Source organism: Temnothorax longispinosus, chromosome 4, assembly GCF_030848805.1.
Source record: "Temnothorax longispinosus isolate EJ_2023e chromosome 4, Tlon_JGU_v1, whole genome shotgun sequence".
Classification (NCBI taxonomy): Eukaryota; Metazoa; Arthropoda; class Insecta; order Hymenoptera; family Formicidae; genus Temnothorax; species Temnothorax longispinosus.
The window spans coordinates 2654200-2675399 of NC_092361.1; the positions used below are offsets into that span (position 1 = coordinate 2654200).

At 42.9% G+C, this 21200-nt stretch overlaps 1 protein-coding gene across 2 annotated transcripts in view; it reads left to right on the plus strand.

Annotated features, from left to right (window-relative positions):
- The window catches only part of LOC139811237 (uncharacterized), a 226446-nt gene that overhangs the window by 11889 nt on the left and 193357 nt on the right, over positions 1–21200 (plus strand). Inside the window, exon 1 of one of the 2 annotated variants that reach the window (XM_071775398.1) lies at positions 4919–5323. The exons of the other annotated variant lie outside the window; for it this stretch is intronic. The gene's annotated coding sequence lies outside the window, so the exon portion shown is untranslated. Of the gene's footprint in view, positions 1–4918; positions 5324–21200 lie in introns of those variants that run through there. 2 annotated transcript variants of the gene reach the window in all.

Below are 21200 nucleotides of genomic sequence, written 5' to 3' on the forward strand. Positions count from 1 at the left end.
GAGAAAATGCGCGCTTTTCTCCCGTAACAACGGACTTGCTGAGATCATTATTGAATTGAGGAATGAATGATGGCAATTCGGTGCAATCTCGCTATTAGTTATTAAAGTAAATTACTCGTCCTACTTCTCGCTCATTTTCACGATGAATTGTATTATATATTTGCGTTTCTTTAAAGTCAGTGCTTTACCTTTTTCGTTACAAGACTAAATATGTATGATGACTATGATGAGACGTATCTTATCATACCTTCTATTATTTACCGATCTCTCTCTCTCTCTCTCTCTCTCTCTCTCTCTCTCTCTCTCAGCGCCTATTATTTTACGAATGGAGCAAATATCTGATTTTTGCTTTAAATGGCTGCGAAATCTTTCCGATCAGTAGACTTTCATGCAAAACATTATGTGCTTTATGCGAGGAAAAGTCGAGAGTCATTTGTCTGCCAATGGGCTGCTTTCGGTCAGCTTTAAAACTTCTTTGGTGATAGTTTGTCGAACAGGGGCGAACAAGCGAGGGATGCTGAAGGTTCCCTCGTGCCAACTTCGACTCGGGAAACGCCGACGGAAAAGTAGATAAATCAATTGCTTTCCGCGCGGCTTGAATACATGTTCTTTAGTTTAACGCATTTTCTCGACACAAAATACGAAACGCGAACGATTGATCCATATTTTTTTAGACAATGTAACCGCTATATCCGAAATTAACGTTTATTTTTTCACGTAAAGTCTTTATAAATACTGTAATTACAAGGTCTAGTAAAGTATCAACAGTTCGAAAAATAAATTTCGATAAGGTTGAATTTCCTATAAAGGCTTATTTGAAGTATAAAATTATTCGGTATTATTAAGAAAAAAAGTAAAAAAAGGTGATTGAAAAACATTGTTACTTATAAAATTCTTAACCATATAAAGTGTATTTTTATTCACGATTACATTTAAACTATTTCATAAACAGCGGTGTGAGATTAAAAAAAAAAGAATCTATCAATACTTCTTTTAAAGCTGGATCGAACTATATACAGCGAGACTATCGAGTTTTGAACTATCCAGACTTACGATGTAACTTTCGCTTTTCATTTCTCTTTTATGCTATTACCTTACGAATTTCTTATATACTTTATTACACAAAGATTTTAGACGACACAGTCTCTACTTTATTAATCTGTGACGTTGTTATTGAAGATATTATTGTTCGAACAAGCAAATTTGCAGTTAATATTGTCCGGAAGATTTCGACGCTGACGCGAAACTGCCGTAATATCGTAGCACAATGTATAAAGATGTAAAACCGGGCAAAGTTCGCGAAACTGACGTTCTCATAATTAGATTCAACGGTGTGAAAGGGCGACGAGGGGCAGCGGAAAGCTTGCCCCGATCCACTACGGCGAGTGATTATAAAATCCGCCTGCAGGCGGTACCGCAAGTTTTGATATTTCACCATCTTTTACAACGCTATTTACATATGTTCCCATACCTTGGAAACGCTTGACGTTTCTCAGGTGCGTATTGTTTCGAAAAGCTTTTTATTGCGCGAGTGCAGTTAATATACAATTACATTCGTACTCGCGATGTAAGAGCGCGGTGTGCGAGCGGTCGAAATGTCGAACAATCATGAAAAATTTTTTAAATGTTTTAAATGCAATATTACGCAGCGCAGTTTCTAGCCAGAAATCATGAGTGTATCCGGTGAACACTATATAGGCACGTAATTTGAAGACCGTAACTAAAATAAAATTGTGGTTTCATTATTAATTAAAATGATGTGCCTACCGCTTGGCTTAGTTAGATATTACTCGGGGATAAATTCTCGCGTTTTTTATATACGTCAGACGATCGAGACGAGAGCCCACGATCCCTCCGGCACATAAATTTATGCTAAATTATAATGATCGGATGAATTCTTATCTCGATATTCCACGTTATATCGCGGTGTACGTGCGCGGAAGCGCAGAAGCGTTTCAGCGAGAGAGAGAGAGAGATAGAGAGAGATAGAGAGAGACAGGTGGAGAGGGGAGGGGTAAAAAAAGAAGTCGTTATACGTCGAATCTCTCGTGCATCGTTTGATCCCTAGCTCCGAGACGGCGATGTACGGTGTACGTACAGCGGCGGTATATACGTCCGTAGAAAATGAAGGAAGTACCTTTGACGTTAATATTTCCCTGGTATCGGCGGGCACGTTTCTGTAAACCGTAAGGCATTAAAAGTAATACATAATTATTCACGGTTCATTTCGTTTTCCCATTTCCTACATGGCACACGGTATGGCACGGTATATGTGTACGCACGTATACGTGGGACATGGGCGTGTGCGACGAGCTCCGATCTCTCGCCATCGTCGGCAGCTCGTGCACCAAAGGGGGACAAAGGAGCGCGGTAGAGAGAGAAAAAGAGCAAACCGTGGGTGGGTTTTAGAGCGAGGGTGGTGGCGCAATGGTGGCGGAGACGAGACCTGACTGTCTGCAGGCTTGTTTCCACGCGCTTTGAGCACATGCATTTTGCTCTCTCTTTCCTCCTCCCCCCTCCTCCATCTCTTCCCTCGCAAACCGTGGACGTACCAGCAGCGAGCGAGTTAACCAGCTCGCGAGTACGGCGAAAATAACGCCGTGAAAATCCGCTTAAGCGGAAACAGCCCGTCATCGTATTGATCCATGCCATTACCGTTCCGCAGAAATGAAAGATGAAACAAAAAAAAGAGAGAGAGAGAAAGGAAGGAAAAAAAGGAGGAAAAAGAAAAGGAAACAACAAAAAGCTCATTTTGCCGGACGTGTTTGAATTTATTCGGGCGGGTGTGGGACGCGACGTATCGCAACACTGGGATCTGTATGGGGAATTAAACGACGGCTTACAAATGCATGTATGCGAGTCGCTTGCACTTCCCCGGCACGTAGGCTCAATTAGCATAACTAATATCGAGAGTGCGTCGCCAGTATACCTCTTTCTGTTATCACATGATATAATCCTACTGATACTATCCCCCCGCGCGCTTAGCGTAGAATTGTTTAGAAAATATGGTTTTCATTAAACAATTAATTAATAGTTATTGACGCGAGACTGACACTTGAAAAAAGCTACAAAAAGGTAGGTCTTGATCGCGCGTAATAGTTTCCGTTTTAACGGTGCTATCGATTCTTTCGACACGGTCTTATACCATCGGCTGCCGTTATTACTTAAAACATCGCTACTTAGAGCACGGTCGGGCGAAAGCTTTTTTCCCCTCGGTGTCCGTGATATAAAATCCGACGCGGGAATAACGCGGGCGTTATCGGCGCAATTCTCCGCATTTTCGCGCGCTGAACTATCGCCCGTGGATGTCGTTGACTCGAGTTATCTCGAACGCGAATAATTCCGACGACGCCCCGACGTGCCATACCGCCGTCGCGTCGCGTCGCGTCGGGCCGCGCCTGCACTCGCGGCGCACTATACATTTCACTATCTCCCCGTCATAGCTCGCCACGTACGTACATACAAACACGTGCGGTTCCGTGCCACCGGGTCGGACCACGAAGACGAGCACTCGGATACACCCGGCGTGTATGCGCCGCATATATTTTACGCTGCGGTCCACCCACTATCTCAGATCGCTGCTTATGGCTAGACACGATCCTCCACCGCACCTTCATTTTTCTTCACGTAACCTTTGTACCTCGTATTCTAATAAATTCCGATTTGGGTCATCGACGCGTTCTCGTCGATGTGCTTTCTCCCGGTATCGCCGCGAAACGGGCAAATACGACTGTTTCGTTAAAAAGGTGCAGCGAGACCGACAAAATGTTCAACTGACGCGGAAAGTGCGTGTTAGATGTGCGAGGCTGCTTAACGTGATTTAATGGTTGCCAATTAACGTGAGCGAATACGTTAAAGCCATATTAACAGTCTATTTAATCTTTACGGACTGATATTATAGGCGATTGTTGGACATTAATGCCATTTACATGATTGATTAATGCCAGCAATGTCATTAATTATCTACGGGTTCGCTACTATTGTCAACCTAGAGAATAGTCGATAATAATATGCCGATGTATGTAGACCTATCGTACCTGCATAATTAATGAATTGCGTCGAGGGTCTGATTTCCTATTAAAATCTTTTTTTGGGTAGCCGTTTCACAAAAATAACGTAAACATTTTGGTAAAGTTTGAAGTTAAAGATTTTACTCTTGATTGTAACAACTAGACACGTTACCTAATTTAAAATATATTTATATGCCGAAACGGTCGACTCTTGCAAATCTGCATTTAAAGTCTTTTGTCGAGGTGACACGTGTCGATGATGTATGTCATTGCCAGTACGAAGAGGAACGTGAAAGCGCGCGCGTATTGGGGAGGGTATATTGTTCCTCTTAAAAATGTCTCGACGATGGAAGGAAAGACTTTCGATATTCAACTTATTTGAGTTATCCTTCGCATCTGTATTCAACTACACGTTTACTGTTTCTATAAAGATTTCTAGCCATACGCGTGTTCGACTTTTGGCGACACCACCTCGTTTCGATGCATCTCAATAACACTAATACTTTAGTTTAGTTGGAAGATCTAAACTCAAGAATCTTCTCCTCTTTCATCGTTATGAAAAGAATCGTTCGTAACGCAAGATCCGGCCCAGTCGGACGCAAAACAGCGGCGATCCGCGGATCTCATTCTCATTATCATTTAAATTCCCCGCCTTTGACAGGTACTGCCAAGAGCGCATCCTTTTCTGGGAAAAAAACACCGCCGGAAAAGGCACTCTGCCCTTTGTTGCGGACACTACCTTTTTCGAGGCATTGTAAAAGCAGTCGTGATTGGCGGACGAGGGGGCGAAGGAGAGCGCGAGGAAGAACGGCGGAGGGTGGCGGTGTGTCTAAGGGTGACGCGCACGCGCGCGACGAAGGGTTGGCCGCGCCGACAGCCGCTGCCGCCGTCGACAGTCGGCATCGGCGAGCCGCGATACCAACGTCGTCGTTCTTTTCGACCCTCGCGCGGTTTCCGTCGCCGGCGAGCACATTTATTACGCGATTGAGTAAAGGATTCACGCTTTCTTTCTCTCTCTTTCTTTTTCTCTCTCTCTCTCTTCATTCGCACGAGTCAACGACACGCGAGCGCGTCGCGTATGCTTGAACTCGATTGCTTCCGTTTAGCCGAAAGTAAAGCCGTCGGTGGGTCCCAGGTGTGTGAGTGAATCGGGGATTTTTGTGGCACGACTACCGACTACCTCCGGCGCGGACGGCAGACGCACCCCCTTCGATTCGGCGCACGCCACACATTCGGCCCTTCGTCCCACGCGAGTACTCGTGACTAATCGGCGAGGCGAGTGAAGTCGAGGCATGTAACGAGGCACACGAGGGGTGAGTAGCGGAAGGTCCGATCGCGCGAACCGCACTGGTGCGGATCGGGCCGCTTTTGCGGCCGGTAATTGTTACTCAATACACTGTGGTTGCGGCGCGGAAAAGAGCACTAACCATCGGTAAATTTCGGATTACATCGACAGCGACGGGGAGTTTTGTATTGGCGCGGTATTCGGATCTCGGAACTCGCAGGACTCGATTGTTTTCTGGCCACGACAATCATTTAATGCGCGACGCGACGCTTTCCCCGGGACATTAAAATTCTATCGTCTTGCCGCCTTAATGGTTGTATTAAGAAGATGGATTTAATCCTTAATGTTATTCAAATAAAAATCGGAATCCGATAATCGAATTGAATGTGAAATGCGCAGCGAAAATATGAAGTTTTCAATGAAGTTTTCATCGATCTTTAGTCTCCCGTGTATTAAAAATAACGTTACGTTTGCCGATTAAACAAATGTAAAAATAGATTTACTATGAGAGATGTAATGAAAAGAAAGTTCAGCACTGAACTTAGAAAGTCGGGAGAAACTTCATTTCGACGTAGCGTCCAAGTATATAGATATCGAAAGTTTAGAAGAGCCGATAAAGAGATTAAAACAAAAGTCATATGATTGAATAATCTAATTGTTCCAGTGAATACGATTGAAATAATTTTTATAATTTTTCTATATACTTCGCACGTGTGTGAATGACGTTATCAAAAAATTTGTAAAAGCAGACAATACTATATGTTATCACGTTATAGATTGTTACAATTGAAAATGAAAGACTCATGTTTTCAGCACGATGATTAAATCGAATTTAAATTGGATTTATATGAAATACACAATATATAAAATTAAAGTAGAAATGTTTTGTTTTAGAGAAAGATCTCAGAAAATAAAAATCTGATATAACATAATAATATACATATAATATCTTTGTTATATCGGATTTATATTTTCTTGGATTTTTTTTTTAAATAAAACTTGTTTGCTTTAATCTTATCCACGAAAGCTGAGAAAATATTAAATTGTTTCCAATAACAAACAATTTATTGTATCGCACTGGTATTTTCTACATGAGTAAAAATATCAGAAAATATTTTCTAAATTTCGGTATTCGTGATACGTTACGTTATCGGTTATGGTAGATAGTATATTTGAACGTAAAAGGTTAATATTTCAGAATGGTTTATAAATATTAGACACTTTTATTTTATAGACGTATTTTTCTCTAAAATACTTCTATATATATGTGTGTTTTTTAATCATATCCAATAAAGCTGAAACAAATTGAATTCTTCCAACAGAAAATATTGTGCGTTAATATTACTGGTATTTTGTATATGAATAAAAATATTGTAAAATTTTTTGCGAAAATCTTGTTTAACTGTGTGTTATCGCACTTGAATGCAAAAGATTCTTGTTTTCAGCGATGGTTGTAAAAATTAAATTTTTATTTTATAGATGTATTTTTCTCTAAAACAATATTCTCTGAAACAATATTTGTCAGATTTTTCATTTTAATCTTGTTTATTAAAACTGTGGAAATGTTGAATTTCCCTGACAAAGGCGAAATGCACTAATGTTATTGATACTTTTTACTGATTTTTATATAGACAAAAGTATCGCAAAAATTTTTTTAAAGGTATGGCAATCGCATTACGTGATCGCATATAACATCAGATTGCCGCGATTCGAATGCGAAGGGAGTTTATGTTTTCGGCGATGTCGGCACTCCGTATTGCAACACACCGCATGTTCGATCGCTCGAAGTATAATAGTTCGCGAAATATAATCGGGCTGCGGCATCGGTATGGCCGCCGTTGCAGTTTGTAATATACTGGCAGTACAATACGGTGTTTCTCAAAACTTTGAAGTGGGCTGCGGTTGCAGTTGAATTGCTTCATTAGATCTTACTTGTACCGGGGGTTAAGACCGCCCCGATATTACTATTCCGCGCGGTACAGCCGATTCCGCGATGCGAGTTCGCACATCGAATTAGTCGAATTTCCGACGCGAATGCGAAATAGCAATTTTACCTTAGTCCTTGAAAAAGTGGTATATGAAATACGAGCAGTTTTCACATCAATTTCGTTCTGTATTAAAAAAAAAAAGAACTTTTGTTCCGAATATTCCATTGGAGTTATTGGAAACATGATATTTCGGAAAGTATACTTGTCATTTCTCATCAGTAAAATAATATGATCGGTTGAAATTTTTCTACTTTACAATGAAGAATATACATGCAATTATTAGTGAAATAATTGCCGTGTTAATTTAGGGTCGGTGTAATTATTTTTAGGTGCAATATATATAAGTCCTCGATTGTTAGATTCCTAAAAGCAAGATGTGCGTGAGCAATATGAGCGGAGGACCCTTTCTTTCATTCTTTCCCATATCTTTATTGGCCAGACATCGATTAAAATCGAAAGCGTGTTTACAAATTCGTGGAAACAGTTACTATCGTTGCTCGTATTATGGCCTCACGACACGTGATTCCGTAGTAAAAGGGCGCGACAAATGAGTATAATTTTGTTCCCGTCATCGTGCGTAAAGAGTTTGGGAATTGTTTCAATTTCAGGCGTTTTATTTGCGCCCGAGAAGATACGAAGATGTATATCTAATACATTATCAAACTCACGTAACGACAGAATGCATTTGCTGTAAATAAAATTTGTTATCATTAGTTTAATAATATTTTTAATTTAAACTTAAAAAAGTAATTTATATTGTAAAGTTAATTTCCATCGAATTACGCATGCAGAATATTTTTCTTCCTTTATACAATTTTCATATTTTATATATAATTTTTTAATAAAACAGAGTTGTATATATGCGTATATTTACAGTTAAATTCACTATGTTAATTTTTATACTAAAACAAGCAGAATATTATATATGTCTTTAAATACATATGTCGAGTTATTATTATGAACATTATTATGAACATTAAAAAGTAATAATGACCGGTCAAATTAAAGCCCGGGCTATGTGCAAAATTAGCATCGTTTCAATTGGACTATTATTATTTCGTTACGTTAAGAATTCCTAATAACGTCAATGCGGAGTTTGCGCGGAAATTTATATAATTTTTAAAAGGATACGTCATTGTTTAATAAATGGGCTCGTTGTTCAATAAATTGGTTGACGGTAATACGATGCACTTATACATTTGATATTTAGTCACTGTGCAGTGATGTGTAAATAAATTTCAGATAAATTGGCCGTGTTAGCAAATGCGAATGAATAAAATTCCACTCGTCGCGGCGACCTTTATTAAAATTCAGAAATAGTGGCAATTTCTATAAATTTCCCGACAAAAGCGCTCTGCATTCGCGGTTGATTGAACATACTAATTCGATATTTAATATTAACCCGATGTACCATTGAATTATGAATACACCAGGCAACAACGGTGTACAATAATTTCGACGTAAATTGATCCGTCCGTCCGTAGGTAGGCGCGCATGCGATCGCCCCGGCGCCAATATCGGAAGTTAATTAAATACACTTCTGCATTGTAACTTTAATAATATCAAGGCTGACGCGCGTATTTAATTACGCTTAAATTCACCCGCCTCTCTGCGAGATCTTGCGCAACTGCGGTCGTTGGCCAGTAACCGTCATTAACGTTCTTAATGAAAGGGATTGAATCGCTGAGCACGCATACCGTCGGATGGGGTTATCTTCGAGAATAATTCTGCCTAAATGTAAAAATCTCTAGAAAATAAATCTCTTTCTCTCTCTCTCTCTGCGTAGGAATTTTTCCGAATAGTTACGGCTAAAATACATTTTCCGAGTATTTGTAAAATACTTAAAATGACGAATTAGTTTTGATGAAAGATTAACAATAATTTTACCACTGTGTGCACATTTGCTGCTAGCTAACTAAGTAACTCCATTTGGCGGTACGCATGAAGTCGAAGCATGGCGTGAAGTAAAGAGTGACGAAGTGCGAGAAACAAGGTCGAAGGAACGAGAGAGGTAAAGAGAGAAGAGAGAAAGGTGAAGGGCGGAGGATGGCGGGAGGTACGAAGAGTGCCTTGAGTGGTCTAGTGGAGTAGCGCGAGGAAGAGTGTGCAAGGGGTAAGAGAAAAGGGGTGGCAAGGGGTGCGCCTGGGGAGTCGAGGGTCGGATGATGCCTCTGGTTTCTCCACTTTCTGCGCTCCTTTTGCTCCTTCTTCCTTCCTTCCTTCGCCGCCTTCTCTTTCCTTCCATCGACCCCTTCGTCCCTCCGTTGGCCCTCCCCTCCTTTCTCTATCGTATCCTTTCGCGGAACACCCACCCTCGATGGGGAAGTAGAGGCGGTCGAATGTCTGCCGGTGTACTGAGCTCGCCTGGATTCTTCATGGTGATGCTCTGGAGACCGGAAACCGCGTGCGAGATTCGCGACATGTGCAGAGCTGTTCGTGCATTTGCAATAAGTTTCGCGTCTTTTTGTTCGCGCTTTCATTCCCGATTGTTCGCTGTGTTGAATCTAGATTGCGTGGCAAAATTGCGTGTGTGGCGTATCGTGCGTGGCGTAAAGTATATGGTGTCTAGACAGCGTCGATGAATAATTTATCATTTCGATATTGCCTATATCTTTTTATTTTAATTATTATACTTGTAGATTAGCGCAGAAGGCATTTAGATTTTCTGTCTTTTGAATCAATCAATTGTTAATCGTCACCGTTGTTGTTATATAAAATCTTTGAAAGACGGTATTTAATATTTGACAACGTCAAATCTGTTCTCTTTGTGAAATAGAGTTTCTGGATATAACTTACATTCCTCTCTTATAATATATTCTGCAATTGTTAGACGGGTGTACCTTGCGTGAAAATCTTCCGGAGTTTCCTGATAACGGTTCCAGTGGAACATAGTTACATACGACGCGACGCATATACAGTAATATATACGGTTAAGGAGACGTATATGTACGTAATAGCCAGTTTCGTATTACACTGTCACATAATGCTCCGCCGTCATAAAAAGGGAAAGAATATATGAAACGTAGGGTTTTCTTCAAAGGGGAGGCACCGGGAAGAAATAATGGATATAATGAGGCAGACGTTGTTCGTTTACCGTGTCTAGGTACTCGTAATATTCTAAGACTACCTTTTTCCTTTCTCTATAATGAAATCACGGTTTGTGACGAATACAGTAGCCCTTTAACAACTACGTGAGTTTTTCAATATTTCATAAATTTAATTTACTGAGCCGTTGCTTTTGTCGTCGAGTCTCAATTTACGTAGGACACGAGGACCGACGTCACGACGAGTTACACATACGAGAAATTGATGGCACTTCGTCGAATAACGGTTAACGATAGTTTGATATTACGAGACCGTTTTGAATGGACGAGAGCTTTTGCTCGTCTCTAACGTTATCTCAACATTGTTCAACTAACTCTCTACAGCAATCGGAAGAGCCGCCGCATGATCGCAGACTAGTTCCGCCAGTTGGAGGATCATGGCTTATCAGCGACATTTTCCGCAATGGACGATAAGAGAATTTAGAAACGAAATTAATCCGATCTGTGTATTTTGGGAAAATCTAAATTGCAAAATGCCAATGTCCTCTCTTACACATGTGTTGTGCGATAGTGGCGCGTGATCAATCTGATATGAAGAGATTATGATCGGTGCCAATTTGCGCTTTATCACGCCATCTCGATTACGATAATAGTATATACTCGGCAGGCTGGGTGAAACGAGAGTGATATTAGGTATCCAGTTTACGTCATAATTTATGCACGCTACGTTGCTACACTATTTTGTCGGATATGTGGCTTTACGTATACGTTCTCTTTCTCTCTCTCTCTCTCTCTTTGCTCCTCTTTCTCTCGTTCTGTCTCTGCTTTCCTCTTTGTACTTCGATATTCCGCGGCGCGTAATCGAGATTTATATTATCCGATCGACATTACGTTCGCGGATAATACCCTGCTTACCCTATGGTTCCTTGCTTTCATATCCGTTATTTCTGACCTCAAAAGCGCGTTCGTAAAATTCGATTTACCTACACGCGTTTATCAGATAAATGGCGAATGTATCGGTGAAAATATGAACCGCTGGTAACAAAGTAACAAAAGCCGCAAACGCCGGAACGAAAACCGCCAGTTTGTGTTGCGCGTTTGTGCGTGTTATTTCAGTGACAATATCACCCAACGAATTTTATGCAACACCGAAGTGAGCGTTTCTTCACTCTCTTTCTCTTCTCTAACGGTAAATTATGGAACAAAGAATATTCCTTTGTTTGCCAGTTTATTCGATAGCTTTGTAAATGGAAAAATCAAATAAATTTTTAAATTGTAGACTTCATAAACGTTTTTTAATTTTCGGTATGAATAAGCATGAGTACACAAACGTTCGTGAGAAAGACGGAGAATGAGTTTCGCGAGAATAAATAAATTCGAAGTACCGCTGTTAAGAGTTTGGCATTAAAATTAAAAAAAGGGGACTTTAAAATATAATATCTGCGGAAATAATCAATAAACAGCGGAGACTAAAGCTCACGGCTTTATTTTCTTAAACATTAACCGGTCTTAAAACTTTTTTTCACCGCAAAGTTACATCGCCGTCGACGCCAGTGCGCTCTTAGTCCATCTCACCGTATAACAAATTCCGGCCGCGCCGAGCGAAATCCGCGACGTGGAATAATGTACAATTATCCGACGAGGAAACCTGTCCGTCGTCGAGCGCAATTAGAGCGCATCCGTCCGACGTTGTCGGTAGATTCCATTTTTTTCATGCACAAATCTCCGCCGTACTTTATAAGCGGTCTGATCCTAGATTAGAGTTAATTTTGAAATTGCGGACCGATGGCCGGCTATAAGTGGATTTTTCTCCCGGTCATCGCCGTCGATGAACGGCGGATTATGTATCAGTCCGCGGTACGAGTACCTGATCGAGGAATAACGAACGATGCGGTGCATTTCTAATAGCATCCTCCTCAAATCGATCTCTGCATCGACATTGTCACGGGAAGAAAATATTATCCAAGAGCCTGTTAAAGATCTTTTAAACCTTGTGTCCACGAAATTTCGGACGGAGAAAAAATTGACCAATCACATTTAAATAATTCGGCAATTGATTAATGCGTTGGTTAATTCTTTCTCGGTCCGAGATCTCGGAGCGATTTCTAGCATCGTGGACACAAAGCTTTATACCGCATGCATCGAATAACAGGCCGACTTTCTGTGCATGTTTAATACGACGCGCTGAATGCATCGTCGAAGTCGAACTGATTACTCGCTTCCCGCGCCCGTGGTTGTAAATAGGCATCCATCAAATGCCATAAATCCCCGCGATCCAGCCAACCTCGTAATCTGTAAATTCAAAATGGATTACGCTACCTCGTGCGCTAGGAAGCAGAGGGTTGAGGGGAGCGAATCGGGCGAATTATGCCGTAGCGTGCTCATAACGTGCTCGAAACTGGCGCGAGAACGTTAGTCGTGACTTTTCGATTTCTTTCGATCTTTTTTGATTGATTATCGAAATGTCAGATCAATCAGCCGATGTTAGTAAACGAAGCGCCGCGAGTAGTTTCGTATCTCAGCGGAGAGAGACGGCGTCGCTTCGCAAAATTCAATTTAGTCCGTGATCATTGATTGCCTTTGTGTCGACGAGCGTACGCGCGCAGGATGTGTCTTCCTTTGATTATCGCACGGAAGGATTGCAGCCGTTGCCTTTGCCTAGATTTCACCTCGCCCGCGATACATACACATCTCTCAGACAGCGTCCAAGAGAGGCGAACCGAATGAAGCGAGAAGTAGCGAAACTTGGGAGAGATTGCTTTGTAGTAACGCATGCACATTAAGCACGTATGCCTATCATTCGCATTTGCCCGATTAATTGCTTCGATTAAATACTGATCGGTTGAGGCTTCGCTCCGGAATATACTCCGCAAGTGAACTTTGTGTCACTTGTATATATGGGATTTCCGCGACTGCGGTGTAAAATAAAGTACGATATCACCATGCCGAAATTGAGCGTTACGCGAAAGCCCGGTCGGAAACTAATGCAAGCAATAACGTCGGTTTAAGCGTGGCTTAATGACTATAACTATGGCCAGGATTAGCAGCTAACTTGGTCGTAAACGTTTCCTTCGGGACCCGGAAGGCTTACTTAGACTGGCATGGATACACGAACCCACGGAATATTGCTAACCGAAAACGTGCCCCCGCACTCGTTGGCCAAAATGTGAAATATGAGCGACTCGGTGGAATATCCTTGCGGAAATTCAGTGGCGGATTTCCCAATAGATTCTGATTTTCCTTCTGAAAAGTATAAACATTTGGGTCGTACATATGCGACGATCTATACATATAATTCGCATATATACATATCACATCACTGGAATATACATAAGATATCCGATGTGCAAACATTTAGTTTCACGGCTTACGCTTACTTTCAGATCCGTAAGAATCAAAACTGTTTTGAAAATGTTTACAGTTTTTTTTATGTGCATTTATAGTTTTTTTTTTATAACGTTGACGATGCTATCAAACCGCTTCTTTTATTTGACAAATAAAATTTAGCACAATTTTCCCGAACTATCAATTATTTACGCTTGAGTAAATCCGCGAAATTGGTGAATTCGCCACCGTGGGAGCGAGAACGGAAATCTAACCCGTTCTCGAGTGCCGCGGATCTATGTACAACGAAATAGGATTTAGTCGTGCGCGCGAAGGGGTGTAATACAAATTCTCTGTAAATAAATTACACATCCGCGGCGACAATTTCATTCTCCTCTTTACGGTAAATCATCCCGCGTATTCCGCAATATAGAGTATGTTTGTAAAACGGTACGTGGCGGTAGGCATACGCGCGTTTACGTTGATTTTAATGTTTCTTTCATGCGTGGGAAGAGCTGTAAAGCCGCGAGAAGCGGCACGAAAACGGCGGTACGAGAAACGCACACTTGGATACACAAAGAGTGGCATCTCGCTCCGGTGTAACGCTTACTTTAATTGCGTGGCAATGGCGACGAGGTGTCGGAACGCGGTTACAACATGAGTTCGAGTTGCTCGGGAGTAGGTACTCGCGATGTCACCGCTACTTCTTCTCTCATACGTCCGCTGGCGTATTGTTTGAGTGTTTTCGCTGAAATCTCGTTTCCTCTCGCGAGATGAATACGAGACGATGTTAAAATATAAGGTCCTGGAACTCCTACAAGTTACATACTGAATTATTTTTAGCACGCGTTTCACGCATACGGACTTGTTTCGAGTTCCACGCGAGTTTTTTTATCTGCGAAATATCGACAAATTAATAATGTTAAGTTTTTCTTTAATAGCATTTCTCGACTCGAGTTATTAAACAGTGAAATAACTGAATAATTGTAAATCTATGTGTGTGTACGTGTGTACGTTCGAACGTTTATTCGGAAGGGAATAACCAGAGTGACATATAGGACTCTCACGGAACGGATGTACGATTTTTTCCAGCGTGCACTCTTGTATCGACCACCCCATAGCTAGGTTACCGCCGACGTATGCCGGTTAATTGCACGTGAACGAAAGAGCGAGCTTGCTTTTTGTGAGCCGCGCCGTGAAATTGTGGCCGCAAAGCCGCGGAAATATAAAATCGCGCGGCACGCTAGACAACGTCGGGCAATGTTCACGCGGCCGTCGGAAGAGTCCCGGCCCCCGCTAAATAATATCATCGGTTAAGTTATTATTTCGACGTAGGGGTGCGTGTCCGCGTTTACAACGGCGCGCCGTGCATTATCCCTGGGCCGACACCTCGCGCTGCCGCCAGTCGTTGAATTTTTTAATCCCATCAACGAGGGGCCGGTTCAACCGAAAACTGCGTACGCCGCTTCGCCATTAATCTTTCACGCGTCCGTCGCGTACGAAGATCATATCTCCATATCGAAATGTATTCCCGGTGTTGCACCGCGGGTCTGTAAAAATCGAGCACTTTTAGGGAGCACTGGCGGGGTATCTTTTTTACAATGCCGATATCGATGCTTTTATTTCACGTTTCGGCGTAGCAGGGAACAGTTAGGATTTTTTACCCTTTCTCTATTTTTCTATTATATCGACGACAATAAACCGCGAATTTATGCTGCATATGATGCTTTTTTTTTGTTAACGACAGGCTGTTCTTCAATGGAGTCACTATCGCGGTCTTCTAAGGGAAAATTTGATAGATGAGCTTATCGCTATCGTTGCTTGGCGCGATAAATTCTTTTCAGTTGTACAATCGAACGGTGCTGATCGAAGGTGTCTAATGATCGAAGAGATTGCAGGTTACTCGTTGAGAATTTCAAGTATCGGGTATCGCAAGAGGATTCCCTACAATCCAACGAACATTTCAAGTGGATACTCTGATTGCGATATATCTCGGAGAATAACGAGTATCATAAATTCGCACCTCGCTAACGATTGTGCTCGTCTCCATACAAATGCCGTAGCTTCTAATGGCGAAAGTTGCGAATTACTTTAAAAATGAAATTTTGATATTACGCTTATGTCTGCATACCCCGCATCGCAATACGATATATTTCAAATTTCGCGAAAGTACACTTTCCCGTTTTAACTTGTAACAATGATACGTGGTTTTAGCACAGGCCAGTTTGCAGTTTCGGTTAGACCAGACCCTTGGTCACATTTCTGCGAGCTCTGTTTTAATAATTATCCCACGGCTAATGACCGTACCACCGTATTAGCCGTCGAGTAACGCCGTGTTCTCTGCGATACTTTCTCTTATCGCGATGACTTTCTTCAGAGACTAACGGACGCCTCAGAAAGGAGGAGTCTTTTTTCCTGGAGAAGAGAATATAAAAATATGTGCTTAAGCCTTCAATCGCCCTGGCTACGTCGCGATTTACATGAGAAGACAAAAACTTGCTTTCGAGGCGTCTCCTCCCCATTTCCGCGAGCTTTTGCCGCACCCGTAGCTTTCTCTCCTTCCGCCCTCACACAGCCGCGCGGCGCCGTTCCACACAGTACTGCGCGCTCTGCGGTACAGTGTGCAAACGCGCGACGCGGGGAAAAGCTGGCTCAGCGGGACTCCCTCGCGCCGGTGCTTTGCATTTTACAATAGCAAAGATATTATGTAAAGCGTCGGTGCACGCGCAAGCACGATCACGCACGCGGCACCCAACAGCCCTAGCGCACACGTACACGTACACTTACACGGAAACGCAGACCTGGCGTTCGCGTGCACTTAGCACACTCGGAATATCGTATCGCGTAACCGTATACATATGTCGCCCGTATAATCTTTATACATGCATACACGCGTATCGCTTACACGCGCGTGTATGTCTCCGCGCGCTTGAGCGTTTAAGCTCTTTCTCCTTTTCTTCCACCGCGACACCGTCGGGCGTCGTCACTTATCCCGCGCCGCCACGCCGCTCTCTCAACTCGTGTCCGTGTACAAAGTGTCTACGTGCGTGAGCGCACCATGTTTCTCTCTCGACCGCTTCCGCGGAGATGTATATTTTCGCATGTATGCATACGATGCATCGGCGGAAGAAGCGAGAGGGATAGAGAGGGATGAGATAGGTGGATAGTTACGTGTCGTTCCGATGTATACACACACACCCCGCCGCGCATTTAAATTTCCTCTTCTTTTCTCACGAACTTCCACCTCAGCCTTATCTTACGTAACGTCTCCCCGTCTATAACGCGAATGTATGTGTGTGCTCAGGAGAGATATACATTTCGGATAAAGGATGATATAAGGGAAACTGCGTTCTGGGTTAAGCTAATACCCGATCCACCTCTAATAAGTAACGTACGTTACAGTGTAGCAAGAATAATCTTACTACGGTGGAGTTATAGAGGAAGGAGTGTCATTTCACATCTGCGGGCGCCTTATCTTTCCTCGCTCCTCGCGCTCGCGGCGCGGCTGTTAATTAAAGCGGCAATGGGTGGGTTCTGTTTGCCGTAGTCGCAAATTGCCAGGGATCTCGTTTGTAAATCCTGTTGAATACGCCAACTTTTCCGTCACAATCCGTGGAATACGATATTTATATGACAATATTTATACGACGGGCGGACGTAAAGGAGGGATGCAAACTGCGCGCTCGCGAGGTGGATGACATATTCTTTCCATTTACAACCCTCGGAGCACTCTGCTTCCGTACCGCTCGCCGGACTCAAAGGACGAAATACCGAATACGTTATATACGCGAGGGAAAAGAAGGGCGCGCCAGTATCGGGCTAATATAGGGTCGCAAAAGGTGAAAGGATCTTGACGTCTTGCGTCTACCTTCTGACTTACCTTCCCCCGGCGGGTCCTGTCTCCGCCGCCCTTATTGCCAGTCGTTGCAGTCCCCCTCCGCGCCCGGTCTGCAAAGAAGAGTGCTAGCCTAGCGCGCGGGTATCGATTCTCTCCACGCGTGTATGTGTATTATGCATGTACGGTGTATGATCCACAAGGGCATCGGGTTATCTATACGAGCCATTTTAACGCGGTGCATTGTCTTCGGTGAATTGCATTCCGTAGATACTGCCGCCTGGCTGTCGCCGCCTGTGCCCCAAGCTATCGCTCGTTGTATCGAGACTGTTATGCGATTCACGCACCGCCGCAATAGTGGCGATGCGGAGCGCGCTTGAAAAAGTAGACGGACAAAGCGCGGGGGAAGCGAACGAGCGAGCGAGCGAGCGCGAGAACGCAACTCTCTGTCCATCGACTGGGGCGGATGAATTTCGCCGTACATCGAAAAAAAATTCAATCAAAATGGTGCACGCGAGCGATCCCTGAGCGCCTTTTTTCTCCTCTCCCTTTTGATACCTCTAACATACCGGCCTTGTGAGAGCGATAGTCGGCCCATTATCGTCCACAATGTTGCGCGTCGCGATACCGGGAGATTGAACTCGATCGAAGCACGAGAATTCAATGGCCTATTTTTGATATAATCCCTTTAGGAATTAGTATCAAAAAAGGGGACTTTTCTTTGATTTTTTACAAGATTTTAGATGCGTTAAATAACACTGTAATGTATTTGATTATAACAGGACGAAGGATGAAAGTAGTACTTTGAGAGAAAAGGTACTTTTACGATTTATCTAGTTTATCTTTACTTTTTGCAGCCTCTAAAGTCGTTGGCAACGTTTATAACGTTCTCGAAGATAGAATTTTTTTCTTCGTGAAAGTGACATCGATATTTATGAGAATATCCAGAAATATATATGTACGGATCGTGTCGCGCGAATTCGTAATAATTGATTAACAATAATTTCACCTATTCTTCTTTATTCGAGCGCGAGTCGTAAATGTCGAAAGTTTAGTATGCCATAGCTAAATTCAGCTTCTGATAAATTGTTAATTATCCTTGATAAAAAGTTGAAATCTTTATCGTTGATATTTTTGGTAAATATTAAAAAGAGAAGAAAATATTCCACGTACAATTGTTAATACACTTATTTATTTCTTCTAATTTAGATACATTTTTAATTATATATACATAATCTATTTTTCTTTACGTTCTTTGCCTTCGTGCTTTTTTTTCGTCTACAGATACTCGTATACAAATCTGAATGCACGTACGATAAATGTGTACACACAGAGCGATATAAATCATAATTAGGAATAATCTTCGTTCACCCTTTCTCCCTGTGCTTCTTTTTTTTTCGACGCGTGTCGCGCCGGCGGGATTAAAGGCGGAAGACGCGAAGAATTCGAACTGCGCGGGGATTACTCGCGTAACTCGCGCACTTGACAGCGCGGAAGGTGAAGGTTATTTATGTGGCAGTCCTTAATTAAGTTCGTCCTGTAATCGGCGTAATCCACTTTGCAAAGAGAACGGTCCCGTATGTTCGCCCGATTCCCAAGTACGCCCACCGAACTGACCCACTATACCGCAATGTGATGGCATTAGTATATATGCATGTACATACACATGTGTATACGTGTACATGTATATTCGCGAATGTAAGGCTTACGAGACACGCTGCTTTGTATTCATATCTCAACGGTGAGAACTTTCTAACGATATTATGGACTAGGCTGATCCTTTCCTCCCGCTCGTTTCCATCCTTTCGACCCTCGCATATCTTCGCAATTTGTATCCCCGACATAACGATTCGGGGATAATTGTGTTTTATTACCCTACGAATTCTCCGCGTTTTCCCTATCGAATTATACGGAGTTTCGAGGGTAGTTATTTACTAATGGTTGACCCAGCTTTGATTGCTTACTTTATTAGTACGTCGTTGCAAGCTCGTCAAGCGTTTCGCGAATTGATGCGTAAATAATTGTTCGACATATCGAAACTTATTCAATCTTCTCTCTATCGTATACGTATGTCGTTATTGTGGAAGGTCTGGATTTAACGCATGATCTGAATTTAAAAGCAATGTCATCGTGCTCTCGTGATACCATAATGTTAACAGCGCTACTGAAAAATGCAGATTCGTGAAGCGAGTGGCGGGCTTGGTGGGTAGCATCTGACCCTTAAGTAGTGAAAAACTACGAGACACGAACTGGGTTAAGCCTGCCGCGGTCTAGATTCTGTATTTTCAATCTTCTTGGAGCCGCCCAGAGCCAAGACCCCGCGCCATCAAGTTGCATAAAAGCGCAACCTTTGAAAAGGGCGCACGTGTGCTTCATCCAGCTTTCGACAAGAGCGCGCCTCGCGACGAGGAGCACTTAGTTGGCGACGTGCAAGATGAAATATGTTCCCTTTGCGTTACACCAATTCCTACGAGCGGCGGCCGACTTTAAACACTCGAGCGGTATCTCCTATTTCGAAGCGTTTCACGAGTTATTAGGATTATGCGCAGATACTAGCGGCTGTATCCGCTAGAAAGATACTACCGTGCCAGTAATTGTGCGGTTAATGTATGCAAAAAGGATGCAAATTTATCGCTTGTTGCGCGAACGATTTGCATATCTGATGACGGATGCTTGTTGTAAAACGTTGCTATGCATTATTTAAGTACGCCCGTTACATTTAACCCTCGCAGTTTGCGACGGTGTAACGATTCCGCGTATAACTCCTCTCGTCCAATGTTATTCGCGCGCGGATACGTCGACTTTAGTTTATTTAGGGCACGTCGATTTAATCTTTGTGAAATCGATCGTCGATTCGCGATTTAACGAAATACTATCCCGGTAACGCTCCATCACGCTTATGCTAATGAATTTGCGATATCCTCTCCGGCGAATAATTAGATTTCGTCTACTGTTGCTCGTGCGTTTTTAATGCCTGACGCTAATCACAGCTCGCGCGTTTTGTCCGACTGCGCTCTCGTTGGGGAGCTTCGAACGAGCAGCCCGTGTGAATGCAAGCAGGGCACCGATAATGAATGTCGGCCCATGTAAATTGGGTTAATTGAATTTTAATCAAACGCAAGTATCAGATTTTTCGGGCGTGGATTTTTGCCCGTGCAGGCTTTTCGCGACTATTAACTGCGGTGTACAAATTGCGATCCAAAAACGTACGGTTTATAATAATTGACGCGGCGATCCGCCCCCGAGCGTTTTCTCCGCGCGGGTATCCTATACGCACGGGATGCAACGTTGTGTGCAAAGTTAAACGATATACACGGCGCATCGCGTCTCGGCTATTTGGCTCCCTATTTTTTCTTCTTTGCTGAAGTTACCGCGCGACTTACTACGCTGTCATTTAACCGTTCTGTAACCGGTGGGTTTAATCTCCGCTCGTGGGGCGCGGGCTCATTAGACTCGATTAGTCTGCAAGCAGACACACTCCTTGATGCCCTTCACGCATACAACACCCTCATGCACGTATACAGCGCGCGGGGTGTATACGTACCAGCATGCAGTGTGCACTGTGCAGAAACTCCATGTCACCATTAGAATTCAAGCAGCACGTTGGTATGTATCCCAATGTATGTATTCACGTGCGTTACCCACCCAAGTATGCCCTGCCAAGTGTATGTACTCGGTGAATGCGGTGAATTGTCATGGGTGCGTGAATTGTCA